Source organism: Sciurus vulgaris (genome assembly GCF_902686455.1).
Source record: "Sciurus vulgaris genome assembly, chromosome: 4".
NCBI classification, from domain to species: Eukaryota; Metazoa; Chordata; class Mammalia; order Rodentia; family Sciuridae; genus Sciurus; species Sciurus vulgaris.
This window is the reverse complement of record NC_136464.1, coordinates 80,910,191-80,923,192: the sequence shown is the minus strand read 5'-3', so window position 1 is coordinate 80,923,192 and position 13,002 is coordinate 80,910,191.

The window sequence follows — 13,002 nt, the reverse complement described above, 5'->3', positions numbered from 1 at the left end:
CTTCAATTAGATGCGGGCTGCTCAACAATTTAACGTCTAATTGCCTTGTGGTTATTCCACAACTAGGAATTGAGTATATTCCGCTCAAAGGAGATTGAAGGTCTCAGAAAAAAATAAGAAATGAGGTGTAATTTTTGCTCCCAAATCCTGATCTCTAGAAAAAATTTCAAAAATAATCATATTTCTATTCTAATATGAAAATATGGAATCTTAAACCATGTTATAATTTTATCTTTTTAAAATAATCTAGTAGTCTCCCTGTCATGAAAATTGAAGCAAACCAGTTGCTTATTAGTAATATGTTTCGACCAAAACATTTACTGTTTTTTAAAAGGATAGAAGCAAATATTTCTTAATAAAATCAGTTTATTTCCAGTTCTATCTTAGTTTCCATTTCACTTGTGAAACACTTCTTAATGCTGTATGTAGGAATCTGATAATTGTCTAACTTGATTTTATAGCTCTGGAAACACAATGCTTTAGAAAACAAATTTTTTAAAATTTATTTTTATTGTAAACAAATGGGATACATCTTGTTTCTCTGTACATGAAGTATAGGCATACCATTTGTGTAATCATACATTTACCTAGGGTAATAGTTTTTGGTTCATTCTGGTTTTTTTTTTCCTTCCCCAACCCCTCCCACCCCTCTTTTCCCTCTATACAGTCCCTCCTTCCTCCATTCTTGTCTCCCTCACACCCCCCATTATGTATCATCATCCACTTATCAGCAAGATCATTCGTCCTTTGGTTTTTTGAGATTGGCTTATCTCACTTAGCATGATATTCTCCAATTTCATCCATTTGCCTGCAAATGCCATCATTTTATTATTCTTTATGGTATGGCTGAGTAATATTCCATCGTATATATATATATATACACCACAGTTTCTTTATCCATTCATCAATTGAAGGGCATCTAGGTTGGTTCCACAATCTGGCTATTGTGTGTTGAGCAGCTATGAACATTGATGTGGCTGTATCTCTGTAGTATGCTGATTTTAAGTCCTTTGGGTATAGGCCAAGGAGTGGGATAGCTGGGTCAAATGGTGGTTCCATTCCAAGTTTTCTAAGGAATCTCCACACTGCTTTCCAGAGTGACTGCTCTAATTTGCAACCCCACAAGCAATGTATAAGTGTACCCTTTTCCTCATGTCCTCGCCAACACCTATTGTTGCTTATGTTCTTGATAATCGCCATTCTAATTGGGGTGAGATGGAATCTTAGGGTAGTTTTGATTTGCATTTCTCTTATTACTAGAGATGTTGAACATTTTTTCATATATCTGTTGATTGCTTGTGGATCTTCTTCTGTGAAGTGTCTGTTCATTTCCTTAGCCCATTTTTTGATTGGGTTATTTCTATTCTTGGTGTAGAGTTTTTTGAGTTCCTTATATATTCTGGAAATTAGCGCTCTATCTGAAGTATTAGTGACAAAGATTTTCTCCCACTCTCTAGGCTCTCTCTTCACATTACTGATAGTTTCCTTTGCTGAGAGAAAGCTTTTTAGTTTGAATCTATCCCAGTTGTTGAGTCATGCTTTTATTTCTTGTGCTATGGGAGTCCTGTTAAGGAAGTCTGATCCTAAGCCGACATGTTGATGATTTGGACCTACTTTTTCTTCTATAAGATGCAGGGTCTCTGGTCTGATTCCGAGTTCCTTGATCCATTGTGAGTTGAGTTTTGTGCAGGGTGAGAGATAGGGGTTTAGTTTCATTCTGCTGCATATGGATTTCCAGGTTTCCCAGCACCATTTGTTGAAGAGGCTATCTTTTCTCCATTGCATTTTTTTTTGGCACCTTTGTCTAATATGAGAAAATTGTATTTATTTGGGTTTGTGTCTGTGTCCTCTATTCTGTACCATTGATCTACCTGTCTATTTTGGTACCAATACCATGCCGTTTTTGTTACTATTACTTTGTAGTATAGTTGAAGTTCTGGTATTGCAATACCTCCTGCTTCACTCTTCCTGCTAAGGATTGCTTTAGCTATTCTGGGTTTCTTATTCTTCCAGATGAATTTCATGATTGCTTGCTCTATTTCTGTAAGGTATATCATTGGGATTTTAATTGAAATTGCATTGAATCTAGCACTTTTGGTAGTATGGCCATTTTGACAATATTAATTCTGCCTATCCAAGAACATGGGAGATCTTTCCATCTTCTAAGGTTTTCTTTAATTTCTTTCTTTAGCGTTCTGTAGTTCTCATTGTAGAGGTCTTTCACCTCTTTTGTTAGATTATAAAACAAATTTTGACCATTTGTGTTTTGTTTGGCTTGTGATGAGTTGAAAATAAGCAATGAATCACTTGATAAATCAGTGTGAAGGCAAGTAGATAAGTTTTTATATTTTGATGGTTGAAAGGCTATTTTAAAATCATTTATGTGAACAGTATAGAATAAATATACACAGATATAAGAAAATGTTATTATATATATTTAAGGTCTTACCACCCTTAGAGCTACATCCAGAGTTATTTTGATTTGTTTAACACTTAGACAGTAGCAGTCCAATCCCAAATACACTGAAAAAAATCTAGATTCTTTTTTTTAAAGTCTAGAGCTTTAAGTAGCAGAAATTAAAAATCTACTTTTCAACATTGACTTCAAGATATATTTTGTGGACTGGATCTTCTCAGTTTCTATGCATGACTTTTTTTCCCTTCTCCACTCCCAACACATTCGCATTGCTTCAGGCATGGTTTTTCTGTCTTCTCAATTCTTACTCTACCAGTTTTATTTTAACTATTTCATCTTGCACTTTGTTTCCATCATCACTCCCACACAATTCCTCTATCTCTGTGTAAGTACGTGTATTCAATATACAGATATATACATGTATATATGAATGTTATTTATGTCTGTGTGTGTGTATGTGTGTGTGTGTGTGTAGAAAAAGAAACAGTGTCCTAATGTTACCCTTAAGCTATAGATTCTTTCTGTCCAGTAAGTGTTAAGAGTTTATATATCTAAACTGAATTTAAATATTATTTTCCAAATTGCTAATCTTCCTATTATTCCAGATTTCAATTGGTGGCATCTGTTCAGTCACCAAATCCAAAAACTGAGATTTAATTAATACTCTTTCTTAATCTTTCCTTCTTCATCCATTGAATCAATTCCTTAATGAGTCAGGATTTGAAATTGCCTTTTTAATCTTTACTTCTACTGCCATATTTTAGGACCTTGGAATAATGAAATGTTCTTCATCTGCTATTCTCAATTCCAAATTTTCTGTCCTGGATCCAGAATCATTTTCAGCTGAAGTTTTTTTTTTCCCCCCTTAAATTCTTAAATTTATACTGATTTCCTACTGAAATACATCTACTTTCAAGAGATTAACATATAAATATGGCAGGAGGCAGAGAGGCAGTTATCATTTTTCTCTAGTTCAATCTCCAACCTCTCATATATTCCTGTGTTTAATTTATTCTGTAAAATACGCCAATACACCAAACTCACATTCCTCTGTCTCTTCTCCTCTAGTTCCGTTGGACATTCATTGCGTAGTAAGCTCCCTGTTTATCATTCAACAACACACTCAGGTATCACTCCTTTTGAGGAGTCTTCATTGAGTTATATGGAATTAATCACTCCATTTGTTCTGATTATAAATTACTATGCTTCAAACTATCCTCCCTCCAACTTAGTTACTTAAAACATTGTGTCCCATGATTTTATGGGTCAGGAATTGTGGCAGGGCTCAATTAGCTAAGTCTTCATTCTACACATGGATATTTGGTAATATTCAGATGGAGACTGGGCAGTGTTACAAGAAAAACTTTAGTTTTAGTTCGAGTAAATTTAACAAAGTTTATTTGAGCAAAGAATGAGTTATGAGTCAGGCAGCAATCAGAATTAGAAGAAGATCAGAGAGCTCCACCCAGCAGTGTGAGCAGTGACTTTTATAGGGTGAACACAGAATAAAAGTAGAGAAATAATCCAGTTGGCTATAGATATTATTTGTACATGAGTTTATCAGTTGGCTGCCTGTGATGGGCTGAAACTTAAAAATAAACTCAGGTTTTTGTTTATTTACTTAGCTAAATTTGGTTATGGCTTATAACATAAGAACTTAAAGTACAGAGACAGGCTCAGGCAAATAGCTACCTGTTTATTTAATTTAATGACAGTTTTAAGAATCTAACATTTCATTTCCAGAGCTGGTGCATTTATGAAGAAAGGTGAAGGGCAGGGCTCAGATGGACCCCTCTCCTTCTCCATATAATCTCAAGATCTTTCCTCATGGTGTCTCCAGCTAGGTAACAGGGTTTCTTACATGACAGCCTATGGCTCCAAAACACCAAGGAAGAAGGTCCACCATTCCTTTTAAAAATAGGTTCAGAATGATACTCAAAGCTTCATTTACATTGAATGGTCAGTTTAGCTCAGATTTAAGGGGAAGAAAATGGATCCCATCTTTCAATGCCAAAGAATTTATGGTCATTTTAAATTCACCACCACATATCTAAATTTTACATAAATAGCACATATGCACTTATGTTATTACTGTATAATAACATGTTTGTTTACATGTCAGAGTGTGGACTCTTTGAAGGCACAGAGTGTTTGCCTTCATTGTATTCCCAGCACCAGAACTGTGCATAGTGTTGCATGGACCATATTGCTATTCCTCCCTCTCAGGAGGCAGGGCTGGCTGTACAGGAGACTTCAGCACACCCACAGGACAGGTTATATTTGTAAAGACACTTGTGCTTGTTTCCACCAATTCTGCACGAGTGAGAATTTTTCATTTTAGATCTATGATATTCTTTTTCTCTAAGTCTTTCTTTTAGTGATCATACTCAGGTGTATTATCCCTTACCTTCTGCTCAGTGGCTCCTGGATATAGTGCTAAAAAGCAAGGTCAGAAGTTAGAAATTCTCTACCTTCTGGTAGTTATAAGCAAAATGTAGTCTGAAATCAGCAGGGAAAAACACATTTTTAAGAACAGTGAATAAAAAGCTAGCTTTGGGGGGGGGGGGAGTAACAGAATGAATCAAAAATCATTACCCTAGGTAAATGTATGATTACAAAAATGGTATGCCTCTACTTCATGTACAAACAGAGAAACAAGATGTATCCCATTGTTTACAATAAATATGAATTTTAAAAAAGCTAGCTTTAGAATATAACTGACTTCAGATATTAAGTAATTTATATTTTGAAAGAAACATTGGTTATAAATAATTCATCACTCAGGAGTTGCAAAAAGATATAACTACACTTTGATGGCTGTCCCTTTATTACAAATACTTAATTTTAACCTTGCTCAGAGCACTTCCTTTGTTTCCTTTATTTAATTTAATGACAGTTTTAGGAATCTAACATTTCATTTCCATAAAAAAAGGAGACAAAACATACTGTAAAGGGTAAAGTTTTTTCAATGTATATTTCTATGGACAATTGTAGAAAAATACTCTGAAGTCTTAGACAACATTTCCAAAATAGTCAAGGATTGCTCCCCTTCATTCATGACATAAAGATATCTTTTATATTTGAAGTTGAAGAGAATTTTTTCCTGCCAGAGATTTCTCATTTCCCAAATAGAAGTGATGATAAACTTTACCTTTTGTTAGTCAGATTTTTTATTGCTGTGACCAAAAGTCTTAACAAGAACAACTTTACAGGAAGAAAAGTTTATTTGGAGCTCATCGTTTCAGAGGCATCAGTTCATAGAAAAACAATTCCATTGCTCTAGTCCTAAAATGAGGCAGAACATCATGACAGAAGAGTGTGGTGGAATAAACCAGCTGAGTACATGGCAGAGAGAGAAAGACTTACACCCAACAAAGACAAAATATAAATCCAAAAGCCATGCAGAAGTGGCCCAACTTCACCAGCCACACTTTACCTGCCTATAGTGGCCACCCAGTTGATCCATTCAGCTGGATTAAAGTACTGATTAGGTCAAGGGTTCCATTACCCAGTCATTTCACCTCTGAATTTTCTCACACATGAGCTTCTAGGGGACAGCGCATATCTAAATCATAACACCTTATATAAAAATGTGACTTTACAAGGAAATCTCCAGATGGAGGAAACTGAGAATTACCCAAGGATGATTCTTACAATCAATCAAATTTTAGAAACACTGTCATAATCCATAATCCCTGAACTAAGAGATTTTCTAAATCATTAAATTAAAAAGACATTTTAAATTATTAAATTTAAAAAGTATTAAAAATGACTATTAAAATACTTCTCACAAGGAAAATCAGATTAGTTTTAGAATTTATCAAATGCGTATCTTTCTCATGAGGATTCACCACACATATAGAAAAGAGCTGAAGGGGTCATCTCCATCTCCCATGGTATGAATTGAGTGTTCGTGTCTCTTCAATTCATATACTGCAGTCCTAATCCCCAATGGGATGGTATTTGGAGATGGGGTATTTGGGAGGTGATTAGGTTTAGATGAAGTCATGAGGATGAGACCCTTAGGATAAAATTAGTGTCCTTATAAGGAAAGAAAGAGACACAAGAGCATGACTCTGTCTCTCTGTCTCTGTCTCTGTCTCTGTCTCTCTCTCTCTCTCCCCCCCCCCCACACACCACCCCCCATGTAAGGACACCACAAAATGATGTCCTTAAGCTAGGAAGTTGGTCCTTACCAGGAAACAAATCTGCTGTTTCCTTCACCTTGGACTTCCTAACCTCCAAAGTTGTGAAAAATATGTGTCTAATGTTTAAGCACCCAGTCTATGATATTTTACTATAGCAACCTGCTAAGAAATTCTATTTTTTAGATAATGAAACTAAGGCCCAGGTTTTTATTTCATTTTATTTTTTTATATTGAGAATCTTTAAAATACTCAGCTATAAAGGGACTTCATTAATAACCTACCACCCTCTTTATTTTGCATAGGTACCTTTTACCCACTTAAATTATCATTTCATCTTAATTTGTGCTTTAGTTTCAATACCTCTAGAATTCAGATTCAGTGTAAGTTATGAAATACTTAGACTCTTAGGGAGAATAGGTATGCTGGTTACAGTGAATAGTTATGGTTTGGTCTTATTATTGGAGTTGGACTTTAAAAAAGGAGTGAGTGTGTTTAATTCAGTTAAGTGTGTGTTCTTTTCCAGAGCTGATGATTTTTTTATTATTTGTTTTTATTTTTACAGACTGCATTTTGATTTATGGTACTCAAATGGGGTATACGTTCCATCTCCAGGGTTGTGTACGATGTAGGTTCACACCACACATGTACATCACAATCATACATGTACATAGGGTAATGACAACGTCCCATTCCACCTTCTTCACACCCCTGCCCCCCTTCTTCCTCTCATTTCCCTCTATGTAATGTAAAGTTCCTCCATTGTTCTCTCACCCCCCAGTCCCCCACTCCCATTATGTATCATCTTCCACTTATCTGGGTAAGTGTACTTTTTGAAGCTGTTCATGCTGTTATGTTAAATGGAAGAGTCTGACTAATGAGTCCTTTCATTGAATATCTAGCTATAAAGTCTAAAAACATCACTCTTCCAATGATTATTTACTTTTAATGTTTCTAAGCAAAGAGTATCTACAGTTTCTTCTTAAATTTCCTTTTATATCCCATAAAAAAATCTTTATATACTTCATAATAGAATCCTTTTTGGAAAAATAGGAAGGGAGGTTTCTCATTTCACTTTCTCCATTATATCACTAGTCATTAAAACAAAGTCATTTTCTTCAAGGAAATAAAATCAGTGTTATACCATACAAATATGCTTATGGGAAGAAACAGCCAATAAGCAAATATCAGTCAAAAACAATGCATATTAGCCCAAGCCAAGTTAACTATAATACTTGTGGTAATGACATAGTTTATGTGCTATGCGCTTCATATGAGTCTAGTGCTTAGGGATTCTTGCATTTTAATCCTCTCTTAGTCACTTGTTGTGAGGCCCTAAACATATTATTTCATCCTCGTAAGTCTTAAACTTGTCTCTTATAAAATGGGCCTGATAAAAATTGTATCCATCTCATGAAGTTCCTGTGATAATTAATGATATCTAAATAATCATGCAATGTTTTAAACTGTGCCTAGCATGTAGTAAGTGTGCAATATATTAATGACTATTATCATTGAAAGAATGGGTATAATCCAAGCTATTTTACCTTTTTTAGTATGGAGATTCATCTCCATTTTCAAAACACTGTTAATATATTTGGTTATAATATAAAGAATCAACTGCACACAGAATACAAATAAAGTATTCCTAAAAATTTCTTAGCAATCAGCCATCCAAGACCCACTAAAATTCAAAGGTGATTCCCTTTGTCTTGCTAAGGGTGATGCCCACATCCTTGTCAAGGATTGATATTGAACTTTTGAGGATTATTTTTTAAAGGATAATGTCAGTGAGGGGTAGAAACTCAGAATGGAGTTGCGCACAGTAGTCTGAAGCAGGAGATCTAAGCACCAGCATGATCATAGTCAACCCATTTATCCTTTCTGTGCACTCAGGATGTCCACAGCACACCATTTTGAACTGCCAGCCATCACTTCCATATTCCTTAATTCAGTTATTAGTGCTTTCATTACCCCACACCCAGACTAAAATCTCATGCCTACACCTTATCAACTTCTAAATAAAGAAGTATATATTTTAAAAAATTCATACACATTCTTATTGTTCATTCCATGTTGATTCTTTTCTAAGACCCATTATCTTTGTTTTGCAATTTTATTGCAAAAATTCTTATAACCATTTGAACTATTTCTAGTTTTTTTTTTTTTTTTTTTTTTTTCTACTCTACACACTTTCCACACCTGCAACCGATTCAGTCTCCTTGAGGAAGCGTTATAATGGCTTCTATCAGACTTTCTAATCTTCATCCAGTATTCTCAAATGTTCGTTGCCATTTTAGTCTAACACATCTGGTCATTCACTGTCATTTAGGAATAATTTGAATATTTCTCTTCTATCGCCTTTTAAAAAATATCTAAAATTTCATATCACTTTATATCCATAAATATTACTCAAATATGTATCTTATGTAATGCCAGGCCAATTTCCTATAATCAAAGTGATCTCTCCTTACTTTGACTGAACATAACACTTCATTTACACTGTCTCTTTCAATTTTTTGTTTCTTTAATGTAAAGAACACGTGCTTTTTAACCAAATAAGCCTCCATTCACTGACTAGGCGACCTTAACCTTAAGCAAGTATCCTAACTTCAGAAAGTTGAAGACTTTCCCGGATAATGGAGGAAGAAGGTAGGGAGGTCAGAGACATACTTTCCTTAAAGAATTATTGTGAAGATGAGGTGCAACAAAGTTTAAAAGGAGACTAGTCTAGGAGTGGCATAAGAATCAGCATCTATTATTATTCCTCACATTAAATCAAATATGACTTTAAAATATATAATTAAATAAGGCATTCCTCATATATTACAGAGTCTCAATTGTCAACTTGGATTTAAAGACTAGAAAAATCATCACTTGAAAATTTTTCTTTTACCAATACGTAGGTCACTTACTGCTGCCCAAAGAATGACTACATTGTGTAGTCTTAGCGGTTTTTCCAGCACAAATAACCAAGAAATGTCTGTTACTATGAATCTACCATAGTAACAAATAAATTTAAAAATTAGAGCAGGAAATAAGTAATCAAGGCTTGCTAACTGTTAGCAAAATGCTAACCTGCTTGAATATTTTCTTGGTTTCTGTTTTACAGAAGTTCTACAATTTATAATTCAAAACTAGACATAGATAAAACACAAATAACAGTGTAAGGGTTTGGGTTGTATAACTCATCCTACTTTGGTTGATGAGTTACTTTTGCTTGATCATCCACACACCCTTTATTATGTGGGTATGGTACTGGGCAGTATAAAAGGTTGCCCTCATTAGGAAGTGAGTCCTGTCTGACATTCATGGCAGAATTTGATGTTAACAATGAAAAAGAAATGGAGTTCAGGACCATAGTCCTTAACCTAGGCAGTCGATAAATAGAAAAGGAAGTTCATGAACAAGCAAATACAAGAGGAATACATGTGGTTTTACAATTAGTCTAACTTTAAGAAGAACTAGGAATATTCCAATCAAGAATTTACCTAGTAGCTTGGTCCTCATGTTTAACCCTAACATTTTCATCTTAAATTTCTGAATTAAATTGTTTCTTCCATAACCTACTCTATCCATTTTCTTTTTCTCCCTGTGTTCTTAGCTCAGAAGGCTGAGCTCTTTCTATAATAAGCATTGTTTTTTTTGGTAATTTTCAATAGTGAAGGTAGGTTTGGGTTAGAACATATTTTGGTAAACACTTCATTGCCTCATATTCAATGTATTCTAATTAGAATACAATAAGGTATAATAAAATTGAATTTTACTCTTTCACCTTCTTCCCTGTATTTTAAATGTCTTCATCTAGGGGTTGGGGCTGTTGTTCAGTGGTCAAGCTCTTGCCTAACATGCATGAGGTTCTGGGTTCAATCCCCAGCATTGAAAGCAAAACAAACTATACACATATATGTATAAAATACATATATATGTACATATATATATATATATGTACACACACATACACACATATGTACATATACATATATTTTTCCCTTATCTATGAAATGGATATAATATTAAATGCCTTTACTATTATATGTGTTATATGTATATGTAATATATATGTGGACATATACATATATTTTTCTCTTATCTATAATATGGATATAATAGTAAACTCCTTTGAGAATATTTTAGGGGATTAAATAAGAAATACATGAGCAGCACCTGAAACCTCATAATCACTGCATTATGAAGTTATTAATAATTATGGATTTTAATTATCATTATTATTTTTAAGACATAGAATCTCTAAGTATATGCCAGCAAGTATTTATTGAATATGTACTTTGCACCAGGCCTAGAGATAAAAGAACTATAATGACTGCCCTCAAGATGCTCTCAGGCTAGAAGGAGTAACAAGGTTACTTACAAAACAAGACCAAACTCTCGTGAAACACTATAACAGCTTTCAAGGGGAGTCACCTAACTCCACAGGGGATGAAGAAAAAAGATGTTGGGGAAGGCTGCCCAGAGGATGTAACACAGGAGGGAAGTCTGGAAGATTTGGTAAATAAAGGGGAGACTCAAGATGGCAGAAATAAAACATTGAAAAGACCTGGAGATTAAGCACCTCTGCAAAACAATTTAGAATTTGTGGAGGTGGGGGAGAAATGGGGAGATATTAAGCTGCTGAGAAGTGAAGCTGCTGTTGTGCCTGGGTCCTGATGGTCAAGAGCTTCCTATCACAGTCAGGAGGTCGAATTTCACCTGGAAGGAAATTGAGGGACACAGAAATTTTAAGGGAGAGATGGGGAATGACAAGATTATACAAAAAAGGAGGACTTGATAGGGAACCATTACACCAGGTCATGCTTAAAAGGTGAGTTAGGCAGGGAGAGTCAAAAGGAAAGTTGGGGTTGTGTTGTAGAAAAAAAAAAATTTTTTTTTTTTTTTTTTCTGGATCAACAGGATCTTATTTAGGTTCAATTGCCTGTATTCAAAAAATTGTTAATTTTGTTCCATGAGAGCACGGATTATTTTTTTTGGGGGGGGGGGCGTTGAGGTCACAGATTTCTAAAATGTGGACTTCATAGTATTTAGGACTTTATATTGTCATATTCCTCTTTGAGAACCTGCAGAAGAGTATGAATGAATCGAAGAGCTATTCAGGAATTTGGATAAAAATGAAAAAATAGAGAAAGCAAACATAATTCTAAAAACATACTAATCTATGTTGTCTGATTTTCCCCACTGCTGTTTCTATGCCTCAAAGGAGGGGCTAATATTCTGCAAGACTGGGAATGACACTCACTTTTACCCACCAGAGACTATTCCTGAGAAAAGTCCAGGATCTGCCCAAGGCTACTTGCCTAATTAGAGCTGGAGCTGGGCCACTAGTCCTGCTGTATCTCCGGACCTTTTTAAGATAAAGAGGATCACATCAGTAGGAATGTGGGCATTTGCGTTGCTGCAGGGGATAGCTTGAATTCTTCAAGAAAAGAATAGGAGTGGTGATTAACTTCCAGGGACATTATACAGAATATCTCTCAGTTCCAGAAAACAGGCATGCTTGGGCATGTACACTCACGCACACACACACACACCCTTCATTAGAGCTGAGATGAAAAATCTTTAAGATGGAATAGAAGAATAAAGACAATGGAATTCATTTCCTACCACACATAGAGTAGAAACTATTTCAAACACTCAGGATAACTCTCTTAAATCAAGTCAGAGCATCTTCACACTTTACACTATTAACTGTGATAGTTTCTATGAAAAATTATTAGAATTACTAATAGACTATGGGGAACTGGGTTAATGAATCCTTTGATATTGGGTTTTAACTGCAAGAGAAATCTGGAAAGAGATTCTAGTAGAAAGACCACACTAAGAAAAATGGGGCGATAAAGATAAGGGGGATAGTTTGAACAAAACAGAAGAAGAACTGCAATAAATTCCATGTAAGGCCAGAGTTTATCTTGGGCTTTTACAGGTAAGGGGTGTTAAAACTGCTTCTTACATCTTTCTCTCCAACTCTGTTTTCTGAAAGTATACTGTGCTATGCTTGATGAAAGAGTTAAACTCTTCTGTTTTCAATCTTTGGTCTACTCTTGATGTACTCTTGATAACCTTTGCTGGAAGGTTAGATAGTATGTTTAGTGCCCACATTTCTGAGATTTGATCCTTGTTTGCTGTTTTCCCAGTATGCCTTATTTTTCACTTGTCAAAGGAGTCTAACAATATACTAGACATTTATTTCCCAATAATTAATTGTTTATGGATTAAGATGATATTTTTATCCTGTCAAGCGAAGAAGCACTATCATCACTCTGGACTTTCAGCTAGTTCTTTAAGACTTGTTCATATTATCTCATTTTTTTTTTTTTTCCTAGTTTGTCCTATAGAGATGTAAGGACAGGTCTAATAGAGATGAGAAGACACATAAAGATAAGTTATATAAGCTGCCAATCAATAAATATAGTACTAGGTCCTTTA